Genomic DNA, 16,304 nt, shown 5'->3' with positions numbered 1-16,304 from the left:
ATGATTCTCTCTCATCATTGATGTTTTTCTCTCTCCCTCTCCCTTTCTCTCTTACTAAAAATCAATAAAAACTTATTTTTTAAAATTGATTTTAGAGAAAGAAACATGGGATTTTTGTTGCAGTTACGCAAGAATTGGTTGATTCCCATATATGACCAACCAGGGATTGAACCCACAACCTTGGCATATCAGGACAACATTGTAACCAACTGAGCTACCCAGCCAGAGTTGGTTTGTCCTATATAATAAAGGGGCAATATGCAAATTAACCCTCACAAGATGGCTGCCTATGACCAGGCTGGCAGGGGAGTTAGTGAGGGACAACCAAACAACTGGACAGCAGGCTGAATGGGGGGACCAGGCCGGCGGGGGTGTGTGGGGTGTGAGGGGTGACCAGGCCGACAGAGGGGGGCAGTTGGGGGCGATTAGGCTGGCAGGGGGGGGCAGTAAGGGGCAACCAGGCTGGCGGGATGGGGGGCAGTAAGAGGCGACCAGGCCGGCGGGGGGCAGTTAGGGATGACCAGGCCGGCGGGGGGGGGGGGGTGCAGTTGGGGGCAACCAGGTCGGCAGGGGGAGCAGTTGGGGGCGATTAGGCTGGCAGGGGGGGCAGTAAGGGGCAACCAGGCTGGTGGGGCGGGGGAGAGTTAGGAGCAACCAGGCCGGCGGGGAGGGGGCAGCTAGGGGCGATCAGGCCGGCACACAGAGGCAGGGAGGGGCGATCAGGCTGGTGGCGGGGGAGGGAGGCATTTAGGGGCAACCAGGCAGGCAGGCAGGTGAGTAATTAGGAGCCAGTGGTCCAGGATTGTGAGAGGGATATCCAACTGCCAGGATAGGGCCTAAACCGGCAGTCGGACATCCCCTGAGATGTCCCAGATTGGAGAGGTTGCAGACTGGGCTGAGGCGACCCCCCCCCCCCCCCCCGCCGCCCCCACGCACGAATTTCGTGCATTGGGCTCTAGTTTGTTTATAAAGATACTAGGGGCCCGGTGCACGAAATTCGTGCACTGGGGTGGGGTCTCCTCAGCCCAGCCTGCCCCCTCTCACATACTGGGAGCCCTCAGGGGAAGTCTGGCCTCCCTTTGTGAGAGACAACCTGGCTCATCAGGGAAAGGCACCAGCCCCATCACCCCGCTGCTGGAGCCACTGCAAGTCACCGCAGCCTCCAAGGTGTTTTCATCAACACGGATTCCAGTCCCTTCACCATGAAAAAATGACAACTTTCTTTAGGCATTTTCAAGATGTGTCTTTGATAGAATATGACATCAAAGTGAGAGGAATACTTAGATTGCTTGCCTCCTTCATGAGCCCTGACCTGGGCTCCAGCCAGGGAGGAGCCTGCAACTTAGGTACATGCCCTTGATCAGAATCTAACCTGGACTCTGCGGTTGGCAAACCTAGGCATTATCCACTGAGCCAAACCGTGTAGGGCAGGTTATGACATTTCTTAGCCCTCCAGCAGCGGACCTTCGTTTTTTTCTCCAGGAGCGTGGTGGAAAAGCCCTAGATCACCTTTTTGGATTCTTATACCCTAGTTACTAAGAATATTACCAGTGGCATACAGGGAGCTTAGCCAATGAGCGGTCAGAAAAGGTATTTCCTCTGTAGTTCACACCTATCTCCTGTGATCTCTGGCTCAGCCCCTGGCCAAGGCCTCAAGCCTCTGTTTGAGGCTCAGGCTCTGGGCAGGGATGCCCAGCTGCCTCTGATTGCCCTCAGGGGACCCCAGCTGGCTCCAATCGCCAGGCTCCGCCCCAACGGCCAAGGCTGCAAGCCTCTGGCCAAGGCTTGGGCTCTGGGCAGGACCCCCCAGCTGCCTCTGATCGCCCCGCTCTGCATCCAGCCAATGCCGCAAGCCTCTGTTTGAGGCTTGGGCCCTGGGCAGGGACCCCCAGCTGTCTCCCATCGTGGGGCTCCAACCCCAGCCAAGGCTGCAAGCCTCTGGCTGAGGCTTGGGCCCTGGTCAGGGACCCCCAGCTGGCTCCAATCACCTCAGGGGACCCCAGCTGGTTCCAATAGCCCAGCTCCGCCTCCAGCCAATGCCTCAAGCCGCTGGCTGAGGCTCGGGCCCTGGGCAGGGACCCCCAGCTGGCTCTGATCACCTGTGGGGGACCCCCCGCGGCTCCGATCTTCCCCTCTGATCTTCGGCTCCAATATCCCAGTTCCAACATCCAAGGCTCTCCGAGGTTGCAGCCATCTTGGTTAAGTGTATTTGCATATTCACCTTCTGATTGGCTGGTGGGCATGGCTGGTGGGTGTGGCTTGTGAGTGTAGCAGAGTGATGATTTGCATATTACTGTTTTATTTGATAGGATTTGTAATGTACTTTTTAAAAAATATATTTTTATTGATTTTTTACAGAGAGGAAGGGAGAGGGATAGAGAGCTAGAAACATCGATGAGAAACATCGATCAGCCGCCTCCTGCATGTGCCTGCAACCAAGGTACATGCCCTTGACCCGAATCGAACCTGGGACCCTTTGGTCCGAAGGCCAACGCTCTATCCACTGAGCCAAACCGGCTAGGGCTGTAATGTACTTTTTATATATCATGCATCTTGCTCATTTTACTTTCAGGAGGCATCACAAGAATTGTCTCATGTTATGTAGCCTTTGTTTCTATTTTTAATAACTACATTATTTCATTTCAGTGTATCTGTAGGCAGGTTTTCATTTTCACAGTTCTAAATAACATCAAGAGCATCACAATGCATACACCTTTTTCTGTATTTGGGAACGTTTTCTTAGAAAGAGTATCCCTACATCAGAACTGCTGGGTCACGGAGGGACTAAGGCCTGGTTTGTTCATTCGTGCAGCTTCCAACACAGCTGAACACAGCTGCAATCTGTAAGTGATACCAGGTCTACTTTGTTCTCCACTCAATTCTGGCCCGAAATCTCTCATCCTCTTGAATCAACAGACACAGATATCGGGTCTTTCTGCTCCTTGGTTTCCATGGGCCTTTTTCTTGCTGCCTGCCTGGTGTTGCTCAATGTAATGATTGCCGGGATATCTCCAGAGCTCTCTGCCACTTACAGGCACTGCGCCTGTGGCAAACTGGACAGTTCAAGATCAGCCTGATGGCAAAAGGTGGAAGAAGACAGATAGGGCAGAGCGTGTTGGCAAACAGTTTGGATTTTACTCAGTGTCTTAGGAAGCCTTGGATGTCATCAGGTTTCTGAGCGGAAAATGGCCAGTGGGGCAAAAGTGGAAGTGATGAGGCAGGCGCACTGACCAGGTCTGTTTGGGTGGCTTCTAGGGTGGAAAGTGACAATACCAGTGTACTGGGCACAGGCAGGCACCTGATAAATGGTAGGACTCTTACGCTCAAAGGGAGTCTAAATAGGAAAGGGTGATGAGCAGGTCTCCCCTCGGGATCAATGGGATGAGCAGGCTGGCACCTGCTAAGTAGGGAGCGAGGTGAGTTCTGCCCTTCCACGGCTTTGTTTGTGGGTGGTTCTGGGAGGGTGGCTGGACGATGGCAAGGGCACTTTGATGGCTGAGCGGGAAGGAAGGAAGTGCCATCTCTTCGCCCCAGGAATGAGCAAACGTCAGTCACACAGTGGCTGGGTGGAGGGGTGTCGGCCTGTGGCTCATTTCATACCAGTTGTCTCCCGTTCTTTGACAAGAACAATTATGTTTCTCTCTTATGTAAACCGCTGAGCAAACTCAGCTGCAAGACCAATGCCCGCCCCGCTGCGCGGCTCCCCGCGGCACCTGCCAACCCGCCTGAGACCAGCGGAGGCGCTGTCTGGAGGCGGGCGCTGCTAGCTCCCTGGAGCCGGCTCCGCCCACAGCTCCGGGGACCCCGCCCCGCGTGGGCGGGGCCACAGCCTAGCGCTCTGGGCGCACGCGCGGTCGGCCCCGCCGGCCGCTAAGAACTGGCGAAGCCCACGTCCTTCCGGGGGCGCGCGCGCCGGTGCGGATGCGTGCGTGAGCGTGCGCGCCTCCGCCGCCTCTGCCGGTGCCGCTCCCGCGCCCTCTGCCGCTGCCCCCGCCGCTGCCGCCGCCGCCGCCACCGCCACCACCTCTGCCCGGGGTCCCTGAGGCGCAGCCCCGGCTGAGGAGCGCACCGGCCGGCTGCCCACCAGCGTCGCGGAGCAGAGCGGGCGGGGCGGACGGGCGCGCGGACAGGTGAGCTCGTGGCGGGCCCAGTGGGCCTCCCGTCAGTCCGGGAAGACGGCGGGGCGAGGGTCGGCGAGGGGTGCGGGGCCGCGGAGCAGGGGGCGGCGCGGGGCGAGGCGGGGCCGCGGATGTGCGGGCCTCGGGGCGGGGGGCGCGCGCCGCAGCTGGAAATGGCGACCCTCCCTTGGGGCCGGGAGCGGGCGGGGCGGTGGAGGCCGCGGCTGGGAGAGGTCCGGTGGCGGGGCGACCCCCGGGCCAGCGGAAAGGTGAGGCCACCGCGCGACCCCGGCCCCACACGTGCCTTTGTCGGGTGGACTCGGGGGCGCAGGACGCAGCGGGCAGCGTCCACACACAGGTGGGGCGGCGCTGGGGGTCTCGGGCCGGGCGAAGCCTCCTGCCAAGCCCGGTCCTGCCAGGTCGCGGCGCGCGCCGCCATCCCCGCCCCGCTGTCCCCGGGCGCCTGGAGGGTCTTCCTTCCTTCCTGAGTGTCTGCTGGGATTCCAGCGCGGGTGTCAGGTGTGGGAGGGCTCCCTGTCTCACTGCCTGAGATGTTTCCCCGGAATTCATTCCGTTGTGGCCTACAGAGGACGGAAGCAGAAGTCTCCGTTTCATTTCTGTCTTCAGGTTTAGATTGGATTGGGGGCGTTTTAACCAGCTGGTCATAACCTCAGAGGTGCTAGACACATCTGTCCTCACCTAATTGTGTTTAAAAACCGTCTTGATGACAAGATCATCGAATCAAAAATTGCTCCATCTCTTGCCAGGGTTGCATTAAGGTCTTAGGCTTACTCACTTGCTTCTCTTGCTGAAGGTTGCCATGAGCTTCGGGACTGAGTTCTGTGTCCTGGGAGATGAAATGAGGAGCCAGGATTTCTGGGCTTCGGGAAACTTTAGGATTGGGCGCGTGTGGGTCTCCTTTCACCTGGGGCAGAGCTGGGCCTCGCGGTGGCTCTGGTGGCTGGGGCAGTTCTGCTTGGGCGATGTAGATGGCTCTGCCTCCTGTCGGTCATTGTGGATGGCATGGTGACCACTGCTGGACTCCAACAAGATGTGTGTTTCAGGACCCTAGGCCCAGAGGCATGTGGAGGAGACAGCCTTGCTGAGGGACCCCTGCTGATGGGAAGGAACCCTTTGGGGAGGATGCCTGTCAGCCTCCCCCACCCCTCTGTGCCCCTCTGTGCCCCGTCTCCTACCACAGCCCCTGACTCACTCCTCCCCGTCATCACCTCTTTGCTGGTTTCTGAACAAAGTCACATGTCTTGTCCTGGAGTCTGCCCAGAATGCTCTGCTTCCTCTCCCTCATGCTCCCTGAGGCCAGGGCTCCCCTGACTTCCCCACAACACTTAAATCTCCTAGTGATCTACTTAATGTATTTGTTAAACTTAGTGTTTTACTGCGAGGTAAGGTCCATAGGGAGGCTGTTTTGTGCAGAGAGCAGTTGCTGGCAATAGTGATAGGTGTTCTGAGGGGGGACAGTCAGTTACAGGCAGATTGGAGAGGTGCTGGGGACCGACCTGTAAATCTTTCAACTTCTATAATGATTTCAAAATAAAAAGGTTTTTGCCCAGCCAGCGAGGCTAAGTGGTTGAGTGCTGACCTATGAACCAGGAGGTCACGGTTCAATTCCAGGTCAGGGTACATGCCCAGGTTTCGGGCTCAGTCGATTCTCTCTTATCATTGATGTTTCTATATCTCTCTCCCTCTCTGAAACCAATAAAAATATATATTAAAATTAAACAGTTTTAAAAGCAGACCTGCCACTGTTAATACATTGGGAAATTTTGTCTTTGGTTACCCCCAAAAAATCAAAACCTACATGTTAGTCTTAATACTTGGTGGCATTTGTCAATGAAGTGGAGTGAGTGGAGTCATCCGTTAGCAGAGCCACGTGTCAGTGAGCTGTTCCAGAGACTGCCCTGGCGCTGACAGCTTTGGGACTGCGGGCCCGGAACTTTCCCTCATGCCCACGTGAACTTGCAGGGAGTGGGTTTTCCCGTGCTCCTGAGGTGACTGTCGGTGTGCAGGTACTGAATGGGTGCTGCATGCTTCTCAGCCCTTTTGGTCCTGAGTCCCCTCACTTGCAGAGGGTGCTCAGGTGTGCGGTGCCCTCAGACCTGGGACTTGAATTCAGGCTCCTGAACAGGTTCCTGTTCTGACCGCCCTGCACAATCCCCCGTAACCCGCTGCTACGGTGTGTCTCTAGAGCCCTCGGCATGAGAGGCTCACATCTGTCCTGGGTGCAGGTGTTTGCTGAATGAATGACTAGAATGCAGTGAGACTGGGTCCGGATAGGAAGAATTTTATGAGGTGGGAGTTTGCTTCTAAAGCCAGGGAGCAAGGTGGACGTGATGCACACAGATACAGTGACCCTTGGAACATTCCTGGACTCTGTAAAGTAGTCTGTGCAGGGCGTGGAGTGTGTAATGCTGTAGGCAGACCTTATCTCAAGCACGAAGGCTCAGGCCAGTGAGAAAATGGGCCCCTGTGTCTTCAAAAGACCCGTGTCAAGCAAGCCTGATGACCTGTCCTTGCACAAGAAGTAGACAGGAGACTGACTCTTCGCTCTTGATGGTGCTCTCCAGATCCAAGGTAAACCTGCAGTCCTAAAATGAGGCTCATTAGTTTCTTCTCTTGATAGTCAGATGAGGACCTTTGGAACTGCAGACACCTCCTGCTTGTTCATAGCCCTCTCTCTCTGTGTCATTGGAGTCTGTGCAGGATTTCCTCCCTGTAAGAAGACAAGGCTGGTAGGGCTCACGTGAGGGCACCACAGAGATGAGGGTGCAGGTACTTGCCCTGCCTGCAGTTGGGGGAGTTCAGGAGGTGATAAATGGAAAGATACTTCATCAGCTGCTTCCTGAACATAAGTAACAAAGATGCCGAAAAACCATGACAGTTGTACCTTGTGAAAGGGAAATGCTAAGCCAGGGCCAGCTCTTCGGTGATGACATCCCCTGGAGAGGATTAGCGGGGTCTGTTATCGGGCACCTGGAAGATTTAAGGATTAGATTACCAAACAACCTTTAGTTTAGATTTAGTCTTTCCTTCTTCTTCAGACTAATTTTGTTTGTGTAAGTTGTGCCAGTGAAATAGCGCATTCTGCCTCTTGGTCTGGCAGAATGAATAGGTTTAGGTCTTCAGCAAATAAAATTGTTTTAAATTCTAGGAGTTTTGCAAACATATTGGTAGTTAACACTGAAATTGCAAAATGAAGTACAGCATCTCCTTCCGAAGAGGGAAGTACGGAGTGAGCCCCAGCTTGTGTGTCCGAAATGGCACCCTAAGCAATTTCCTTTTCAGGACTGATCTGTGTACATTAAAGGTTTACTGATTCTAACGTCATTCCACATCTATCTACATGAATGGTTTTTAAAACAGCTCTGTGGCAGAAACCTTTGTATGTTAAACCCGGTAATATTTTTAAATAATCTGATACATTGAGAGTGATTGTGACTATTCCTTGAATGTATGAATGTGAATGAACTTACTCATCCTCATGGGTTATTTGTAATTTTATTGTCTTTACAATTTTTCTACACTGAACATGTGTCACCAGCAAACATGGTGGTTTACAGGGTGAAATGTACAGTCATTTGGTGTCTCCACTGCTGTGTTGGGAGAAAATCTGTGCCAATTGGTTATAAAGTTGCATTCTGGGAGTCAGAGGATTGGAATGCTGACCGGCTGCCCTATCAGCTGTGCCCCGCCCTGGCTCTGTCCATGAGGCAGCTCCTTTCTTAGAGAGCTCTCCTTGCCTGTGCACTGTTGGTTAGGGTGCAGGGGAATGTGTCATTGTGATACCAACAGAACTAAAATCGCCTGTTTATTCTAGCCATGGGGCTGAGTTCAGGTGGTAGGGGCGCAACACCCCGGGCTCCTAGCAGACAGCCCCAGCTGGGATGGAGGCTCCCGGGGTGGAGGTGCTAGCCCAGGAGCTGCAGGTATGGGCAGGAGTGCTGGGCTCCCTGCTCTGCAGAGGGCACATGCCGCTGCCGGCTTTTACTCTTTTTACTCCTATTATTGGAAGAGATTAGCGGCATAGCATATGTTTGTTTTTTAACTAGGCAGTCCCATTTAATTTTTCTTTATTATATAGGAGCGTCTTTTATTGTGAGAGGGTTTCTCTAAGGTAATTAAGGAAAAATTTGGGGTCAAAGAGTACAAACTTTATAATTTTTGTCATATATTTCCCAGTTTATATTCTGTCAGCGTATCTTTCCTCTTCACCTACATGGGATTTTAACACTTTGATGCTACGGGTTTGATGTTAAAATCTGGGATTTTTTTCCCCAGTTGCAGTAAACATTGCTGTTTCCTTTAAAATAAGAATATAGGCCCTGGTCGGTTTGGCTCAGTGGATAGAGCATTGGCCCTCAGATTGAAGGATCCCAGGTTCAGTTCTGGTCAAGGGCATATCCTTTGGTTCCAGGCTTGATCCCCAGCCCTGGTTGGGGCTAGTGTGGGAGGCAACCAATCCATGTGTCTCTCTCACATTGATGTTTGGGGGGGAAAAAAAGAAGAAAGAATGTAGGTATATATTGCTAAAATAAAGAGTAATGAATCCTGAAGTAAAATAATTTAGTTATAAATAAAATTAAATGTTTAGTTTAAGTGGACTTTCTTAAGTTCATGAGTTCATGAAACCAGTAAGCCTCTCTTGGTTTTTTTTTTTTTTTTTTTTTTTTTTTTTATTGATTTTTTACAGAGGGGAAGGGAGAGGGATAGAGAGTTAGAAACATCGATGAGAGAGAAACATCAATCAGCTGCCTCCTACACAACCCCCTACCGGGGATGTGCCCGCAACAAAGGTACATGCCCTTGACCAGAATCGAACCTGGGACCCTTCAGTCCGCAGGCTGACGCTCTATCCACTGAGCCAAACCGGTTTCGGCCTCTCTTTTTTAAATTAACTAAAAAAGTTGTGTTCTGGCCCGGCCAGCTTGGCTCAGTGGTTGACCGAAGAACCAGGAGGTCACAGTTCTATTCCTAGGGCCTGGGTTGCGTGCTCGATCCCCAGTAGGGGGCGTGCAGGAGGCAGCCAATCAATGATTCGTCATTGATGTTTCTGTATCTTTCTCCCTCTCTTGGAAAACTAATAAAAACATTTTTTTAAAAAGTTGTGTTCTGGATAAACTTTTTTTAAAAATATGTTTTAATTGATTTTTTTTTTAGAGAGAGAGGAAGGGAGAGGGATAGAAAGATAGAAACATTGATAAGAGAGGAACATCATCAATTGGCTGCCTCCTGCCCAACCTCTACTGGTGATCGAGCCTGCAACTGAGGTACGAGCCCTTGACCGGAATCAAACCCAGGACCCTTCAGTCTGCAGGCCGATGCTCTATCCACTGAGCCAAACCAGCTAGGGCTAGATAGAGATTTTTACTAGACTGTATTTATCTTATACTTTGACTCAGGAGTCTCATCACATGTAAAATTAAAACTTTTTTAATGTAAACTTTAATAGTCCTGTTTCATTTTGAAATGAAACTGGAAATTCTACAGTTTAAAGATGACAGTAATCTGTGAAGTATTTCTTTAAAAAAAAAATCTTTATTGTTCAGATTATTACAATTGTTCCTCTTTTTTCCCCCATAGTTTCCCTCTACCTGGTTCCCACCCCACCCTCTGCCCGTACCACCCCCCACTGTCCTCATCCATAGGTGTACGATTTTTGCCCAGTCTCTTCCCACACCCCTTTCCCCTTGAGAATTGTCAGTCCACTCCCTTTCTATGACCCTGTTTCTATTATATTCACCAGTTTATTCTGTTCATCCGATTTTTTATTCACTTGATTTTTGGATTCATTTGATAGATATGTATTTGTTGTTCATAATTTTTATCTTTACCTTTTTCTTCTTCCTCTTCTTAAAGAATACCTTTCAGCATTTCATATAATACTAGTTTGGCGGTGATGAACTCCTTTAGCTTTTTCTTGTCTGTGAAGCTCTTTATCTGCCCTTCAATTCTGAATGATAGCTTTGATGGGTAGAGTAATCTTGGTTGTAGGTTCTTGCTATTCATCACTTTGAATATTTCTTGCCACTCCCATCTGGCCTGCATAGTTTCTGTTGAGAAATCAGCTGACAATCGTATGGGTGCTCCCTTGTAGGTAACTAACTGTTTTTCTCTTGCTGCTTTTAATATTCTCTCTTTGTCTTTTGCTCTTGGCATTTTAATTATGATGTGTCTTGGTGTGGTCCTCTTTGGATTCCTTTTGTTTGGGGTTCTGTGCGTTTCCTGGACTTGTAAGTCTATTTGTTTCACCAGGTGGGGGAAGTTTTCGGTCATTATTTCTTCAAATAGGCTTTCAGTATCTTGCTCTCTCTCTTCTTCTGGCACCCCCATATTTCTAATGTTGGTACGCTTGAAGTTGTCCCAGAGGCTCCTTACACTATCTTCATATTTTTGGATTCTTTTTTCTTTTTGCTTTTCCGGTTGGGTGTTTTTTGCTGCTTTGTATTTCAAATCTTTGACTTGATTCTTGGGATCCTCTAGTCTGCTGTTGGATCTCTATATATTATTCTTTATTTCAGTCAGCGTATGCTTAATTTCTAGTTGGTCCTTTTTCATATCCTCAAGGGTCTTACTAAATTTATCGGCCTTTTCTAGAAAATTCTTGAAAAACCTTATAACCGTGGTTTTGAACTCTATATCCAGTAGTTTGCTTTCCTCCATTTCTTTCATTTGGGACCTGTTTCTTTGTCTCCACATTTTAGCTGCTTCACTGAGTTGATAGAGTGGCTTTGTGTGCTAGGTGTCCTATAGGGCCCAGTGGCTCAGCCTCCCCAGTTACCTGAGGTGGACACTCTTGGTGCACCCCTTTGTGGGCTGTGTGCACAGTCTTGTTGTAGTTAAGCCTTGATTGTTGTTGGTATCACTGGGAGGAATTGACCTCCAGGTCAATTGGCTGTGAGGTTTAGCTGTGTCTATGATGGGAGAACTTCTGTGCTGGAGACACCCTTATGAGACAAGACTTGCTTCAGTGGGGCTTTGGTGCTCACTGAGTCTGCCCCCTGAGTGTGTCCCTTATGGATCTGAGGAGTTGTAATCGGGATGGTTCCACTCTGACCCCTGGATACACTGGCTCTTGGATCTCCAAGGAGGTGCTAATTTAGCCTCTGCCTGAGGCCACCCAGCAGGAGCTGCGGAGAGATCTGCAGATTCCTCTTCTTGTTTGGGGTTTGGAGGTGCCCAGATGAGGCCCAGCTGTGAAGCAATGCAAGCTGCTGTAAGGCCTTGGACCTTCTTTTGGATGTTCTGGGTCTCACTGACTCAGCTGCAGTTTGTTAGGTAAGTTTAGAATTCAAAGGACCAGGCCATTCATATGCAAAAGCCACTGCGCTCAGCTTGGATGGGGCGGAGCAACCAGCAATGGCTTCCCATCAGCCCTGCCCTAAGAGGCCCCTGGGTCTCAGTGTCCCGCGGTAATCGCTGCAAGCACCTCTGAGAGAAAGCCGCCCTCGAGTTTCTCCCGCTGCCAGACAGCCCAGTTTCTCCCCATATGAGTCTGGGTCCCCAGAGTCTCGCCTGGAACTGGAGTTCAGAGCATTCGGGAGCTTTTGTCTCCCTCCCGATTGAGAAAGCCAGCTGCGTACTCAGTTGCCAGCCCTCTCCATGCGCACGCCTCCATACCTCTGCCTTCCGCAGCTCCTCTGAGTCTCAGTGTGCTTTTCTCTTTCCTTCTAGTTGTAGAATTTCCCCTCAGCCAGCCTTCCTGTGGTTCTGGATGATGTCCGTTTTGTCTTTCAGTTGTAGTTTTGAAATTGTTGTGCGAGGCGGCAGTTCAGGTGTTTACCTATGCCGCCATCTTGGTTTTGTGAAGTATTTCTTAACTAGTCCAAGTAAAGTTGCTCCCTGTTTGAAACAGTTTCTCATGAAACTCGCTGAGGGTACCTTCTGTCCCCCCAGGCATGGGTTGTACTAAGTGTGCATCAGCCAGAATCCCTAGGGCAGCCTTGCAAGGTAGCTATTATCCAATTTTATAGATAAGGAAACTGAGAGCTACATATTTCCTTAGTATAAAGGTGTGGTATTGAAGAATACACACAAATAACTATCGCACACGTTAAAACGACAGCACACAGGATTTATAGCTCTTAAAACAGCGCAGTTTTCTCTGGCCTTGCCTGACAGTTGGGTAGCCCTAAGTGGCTGGTACCAGCAGCATCTTTCTCCTGCAGGCAGCTCTTCCTTTATAGAAATGTCAAGGGCAACTATAGCGTGTCATCTGAGGGGCTGTGGGCTGTGATGCACATGTGTGGACGGCAGGGCCATGCCCCTGACCTGCTCTCGTTTGGGGAAATGTGCACATCTTCCCAAGTGTCTGTGATCTGCACCTCTGACTTACAGCGTACCTCAACGTGGTTGCAGTCAGCGTGGTGAAGCATGCCTAGATACACCGCCACTTCATCAGACCCACAGTCTACTCCCTGAATGGGCCGGTGACCTGTCCTCACTTCAGAATGGCCACCCAGCTGACAGCTCACCTCAAGTCTGTTGAGCTCAGTTAACTTCCCCTAATTAGATGTCCCCTCAAGTTCTCAAGACAGATTTCCCCGGAAAAGGAAAATACCTTTTACATCTAAACGTATGCAACAGGAGCTCCGCATCAAAAAATGATAACCAACATTACAGACCTGTGTACATACACATTTTTATTAGTGTTATTTTTATTTATTTATTTATTTTTTTAAATATATTTTATTGATTTTTACAGAGAGGAAGGGAGAGGGACAGAGAGTTAGAAACATCGATGAGAGAGAAACATTGGTCAGCCGCCTCTTGCACACTCCCTACTGGGGATGTGCCCGCAACCAAGGTACATGCCCTTGACCGGAATCGAACCTGGGACCCTTCAGTCCGCAGGCTGACGCTCTATCCACTGAGCCAAGCCCGTCAGGGCTATTAGTGTTATTTTTAATCCTCACATGAGGTTATATTGATTTTAGAGAGAGAGGGAGGGAGGGAGAGAAACATCGAATGGTTGCCTCCCATACGTACCCCGACTGGAAATTGAACCCACAACCTTTTTGGTTCAACCAATTGAACTATCTGGCCAGTGCACATGCGTATTTATTTTTATTTAAAAATAAATAAGTGGTTAGTAAAATACATATTCAGATAAAACTTAATGTACAAGAAGGCAAGATCTTCTCAATAAAACTGATACTATGCCTCTCCAGGTAATAAATACAAAAAAAAAAAAAAGACAAGATCTGTGCTCAGAACTAGGGAGAATTACCCTGTGTGTACAACGGTAACTGATGGTCAGATTGTACTGGATTTGGATCACAACCCTACCGGTCCGCAGCACTGTGACCCGAGCATATCACTCAGTGTGTCTTCTCACCTGTACATTGGAGATCATCATCATGGCTGGTGCTTATTGTGTCTCTGTCGCAAGCACTCTACCCAGGCTGACTCACAGGCACACCGTGTGGAGGAGCTGGCAGGGAAGTGTTTAGTAGGTTGCCCGGGTCACTAAGCCTGTCAGTGGCACAGCCAGGTTCCAGCCCCCACAACACCCTCCTGGACTGGGTGCCTGTCCCGCAGACTTCGGGAGCTTTCACGGGGGTTCCGGGCACGTGTGATGTCTGCGCACAGTGAACCCCCTGGGTGGTAGCTGCCGTGTTGGTGCAATCGCAGCAGTGCTGGCGAGCTCTGTCCCGCGTGTGCTGGCTCTGTTTTAGGTGTGTTCCTGTGTTGTAACACTCGCTGCCTCTGACAATAGGCGGCTGTCACAGGTGGACTGTCAAGGTGCACCTGGCACTTGGTCTCAGACCAGATTCGGTGCAACAGTTTGATTCTGGCCATGGTAGTAGGGAGGTAGTCACTGTGTGGGAAATGCTGCGGCCAGGGAATCACAGTTGTGTCAGGAGTGTTTGGTGGGGGCCCTGGGTCAGGCATTTCTCTTCCTCTAGGTGGCTGCTCTGGTCCCCGGCCCTTGGTGGTCAGGCTCCAGGCTTGGTGCTTCCTGTTGACCTTGTGAGTCAGGAGGGCAGATTTTTTTTTCTTTTTCTTTTTTTTTTTTTAAATCCTTACCTGAGGATATTTTTCCACTGATTTTTAGAGAAGGAAAGACGGAAATATTGATATGAGAAAAAACACATTGATTGGTTGCCTCCTGCACGTGCTCAACCAGGGCCAGGGCCGGGGAGGAGCCTGCCACCAAGGTACTTGCCCTTGACCAGAAACAAACCTGGGGCCCTTCAGACCGCAGGCTATCCACTGAGCCACTCCGGCCAGGCCAGGATGCTTGTTTTCTTTGAGTCCAAGATACAAGACACTCTTCCGTGACCAAGCATAGTGCATATCGTTGTGAAAATGCGTGTTAGCTGCTCTTCTCTGTAGGTGAGTTCCTTGGCCTGGGACTTAGGTTCATTGTTTCTCTTGTTCTTTGAAGATTTGTGGGGAGGTTGTCCCTAAACAAGTGATCCATTTTACCTTTTTCTCTCTCTCTGTTCTAAGGCTGAGCATCACTGTTGATTTTTATTTTCAGAGTGAAGGAGGAAAGGGGAAATACTTGGGGGTCCTGTATTTCCAGCGACTTTAGGAATCATTTACATTTGAAATCCATTTGAGGTTGGGAATAAAGGTAACAGACAGCTGTGACACGAGCGTCCTCTCATGCCGTACACATTTGCTGATAACATTGTCAGATATGTCTGTGGAGTTCCATTTTTGGCCGGTTCCTTCTGATCCGCAGCGTATTATTTTATTTTGGAATAAATATTAAATTCAAAGTTACACATTCAAACAGGTAGTTTTCTGAATCTTCTCACTGTCCCCAGCACTGTCAGCAGCTGCTCCTTCCTGACAGGCGCTTCAGTGTCCTTTGGCCATGGAGTCTTATAAGTTCAGTGTGGATTTTAAATGAAGATTCCTCCGAGGATTAGACATAGCTGTCTTGAGACACCAGATGTATTTTTGTTTTTAGCAGAGTTTTTTGTCTGTATGGCTGGGTCCAGGGTGTGCGAGGCTGAGCCGCAATTTGCTTCCCAGAGGGGTTTGCTGGTGGTCACTGCGTGCCAGGTGCCACTGTTTTCTGGCTCATCACCTAACGAGTTACCTTTGCCCCCGTCCCCATGTAACTGCCCCCCTTGGTTGTCTCGGGTGCTTGCGTGGTCTCTTGGTCTCTGTGACATGACTTGGTCTGCCCTGTCAACAGCACATGTCTCTCCAAGTGGAGTGTGAAGGTGTTTCTTCCTTCCTCCCCTCTCTTCCGAGTTTTGTCCGTCCTTTCCCTTTACACCTTGTTAAGGCAAAGACATTGACATTGTGTTTCGTGATAATAAATTTGAACTTGCCCAGCTGGTGTAGCTCAGTGGTTGAGCATCGAGCCAGGAACCAAGAAGTCACTGGTTCGATTCCCATTCAGGGCACATGCCTGGGTTGTGGGCTCGATCCCCTGTGGGGGGCGTGCAGGAGGCAGCCGATTGATGATGTTTCTCATCATTGATGTTTCTATCTCTCCCTCTCCCTTTCTCTCTAAAAAAAATCAATAAAATATATTTAAAATTTTTTTGAACTTGCTTGTATGTGAGTTTATTCCTGAAGATCCACAAAATTCGACATGACTTCCACTTGTGGACGCTGCGTGTATTCTGGACCAGGGACCCTGCTCCCAGCGCATTGGCTTTCTCTTGCCTGTCGGGGAGGCTGAGGGCAGACGTGGCGGTCCTGGGGGGCCTCTGCATCTCGGAGCACATCCCCAGAGGCAGTGAGGACCCCTAGTGTGGCCTTCACGCTACTGGTCAGCATCACCCAGACTTCAGGCCATAAAACCTGGCTTGGGGATGCTGACATTAACAGTTGTTTTAAGTAGTGTTATCTAATGATGTGTATAGAAATACCACCCTGTCCGGTTTGGCTCAGTGGGTAGAGCTTTGGCCAGCGGGCTGAGATGTCCCAGGTTCGATTCCGGTCAAGGGTATGTGCCTCAGCTGCTGGCTCCTCCCCGGCCCTGGTCAGGGCACATGCAGGAGGCAACCAATTGATGTGTTTCTCTCACATTGATATTTCTCTCTGTTTTTCCCTCTCTTCCACTCTCTAAAAATCAATGGAAAAATATCCTCTGGTGAGGATTAAAATAAAATAAAAAGAAATACCAAAGCATTTGTAGCTTTTGTAAAAGTTTTTGAGACTAACTCAGATAACTTCAGAAGTGTGAATGAGGTGTGCTAA

The 16,304-nt window shown here is 50.1% G+C and overlaps 1 protein-coding gene across 2 annotated transcripts in view; it reads left to right on the top strand.

Annotated features, from left to right (window-relative positions):
* The first annotated feature begins 3,889 nt into the window (after nt 1-3,889).
* Nucleotides 3,890-16,304, top strand: part of DNAJC5 (DnaJ heat shock protein family (Hsp40) member C5) — a 32,775-nt gene continuing 20,360 nt past the window's right edge. Inside the window, exon 1 of one of the 2 annotated variants that reach the window (XR_013814200.1) lies at nt 3,890-4,130. The gene's annotated coding sequence lies outside the window, so the exon portion shown is untranslated. The remainder of the gene's footprint in view (nt 4,131-16,304) is intronic. The other variant, XM_079784307.1, reaches the window with a different exon arrangement.

Source organism: Cnephaeus nilssonii (genome assembly GCF_951640355.1).
Source record: "Cnephaeus nilssonii genome assembly, chromosome: 11".
In the NCBI taxonomy this organism is placed as follows: domain Eukaryota; kingdom Metazoa; phylum Chordata; class Mammalia; order Chiroptera; family Vespertilionidae; genus Cnephaeus; species Cnephaeus nilssonii.
Note: the sequence above shows the minus strand (reverse complement) of the source record. Positions and strands in the feature narration are given on the sequence as shown.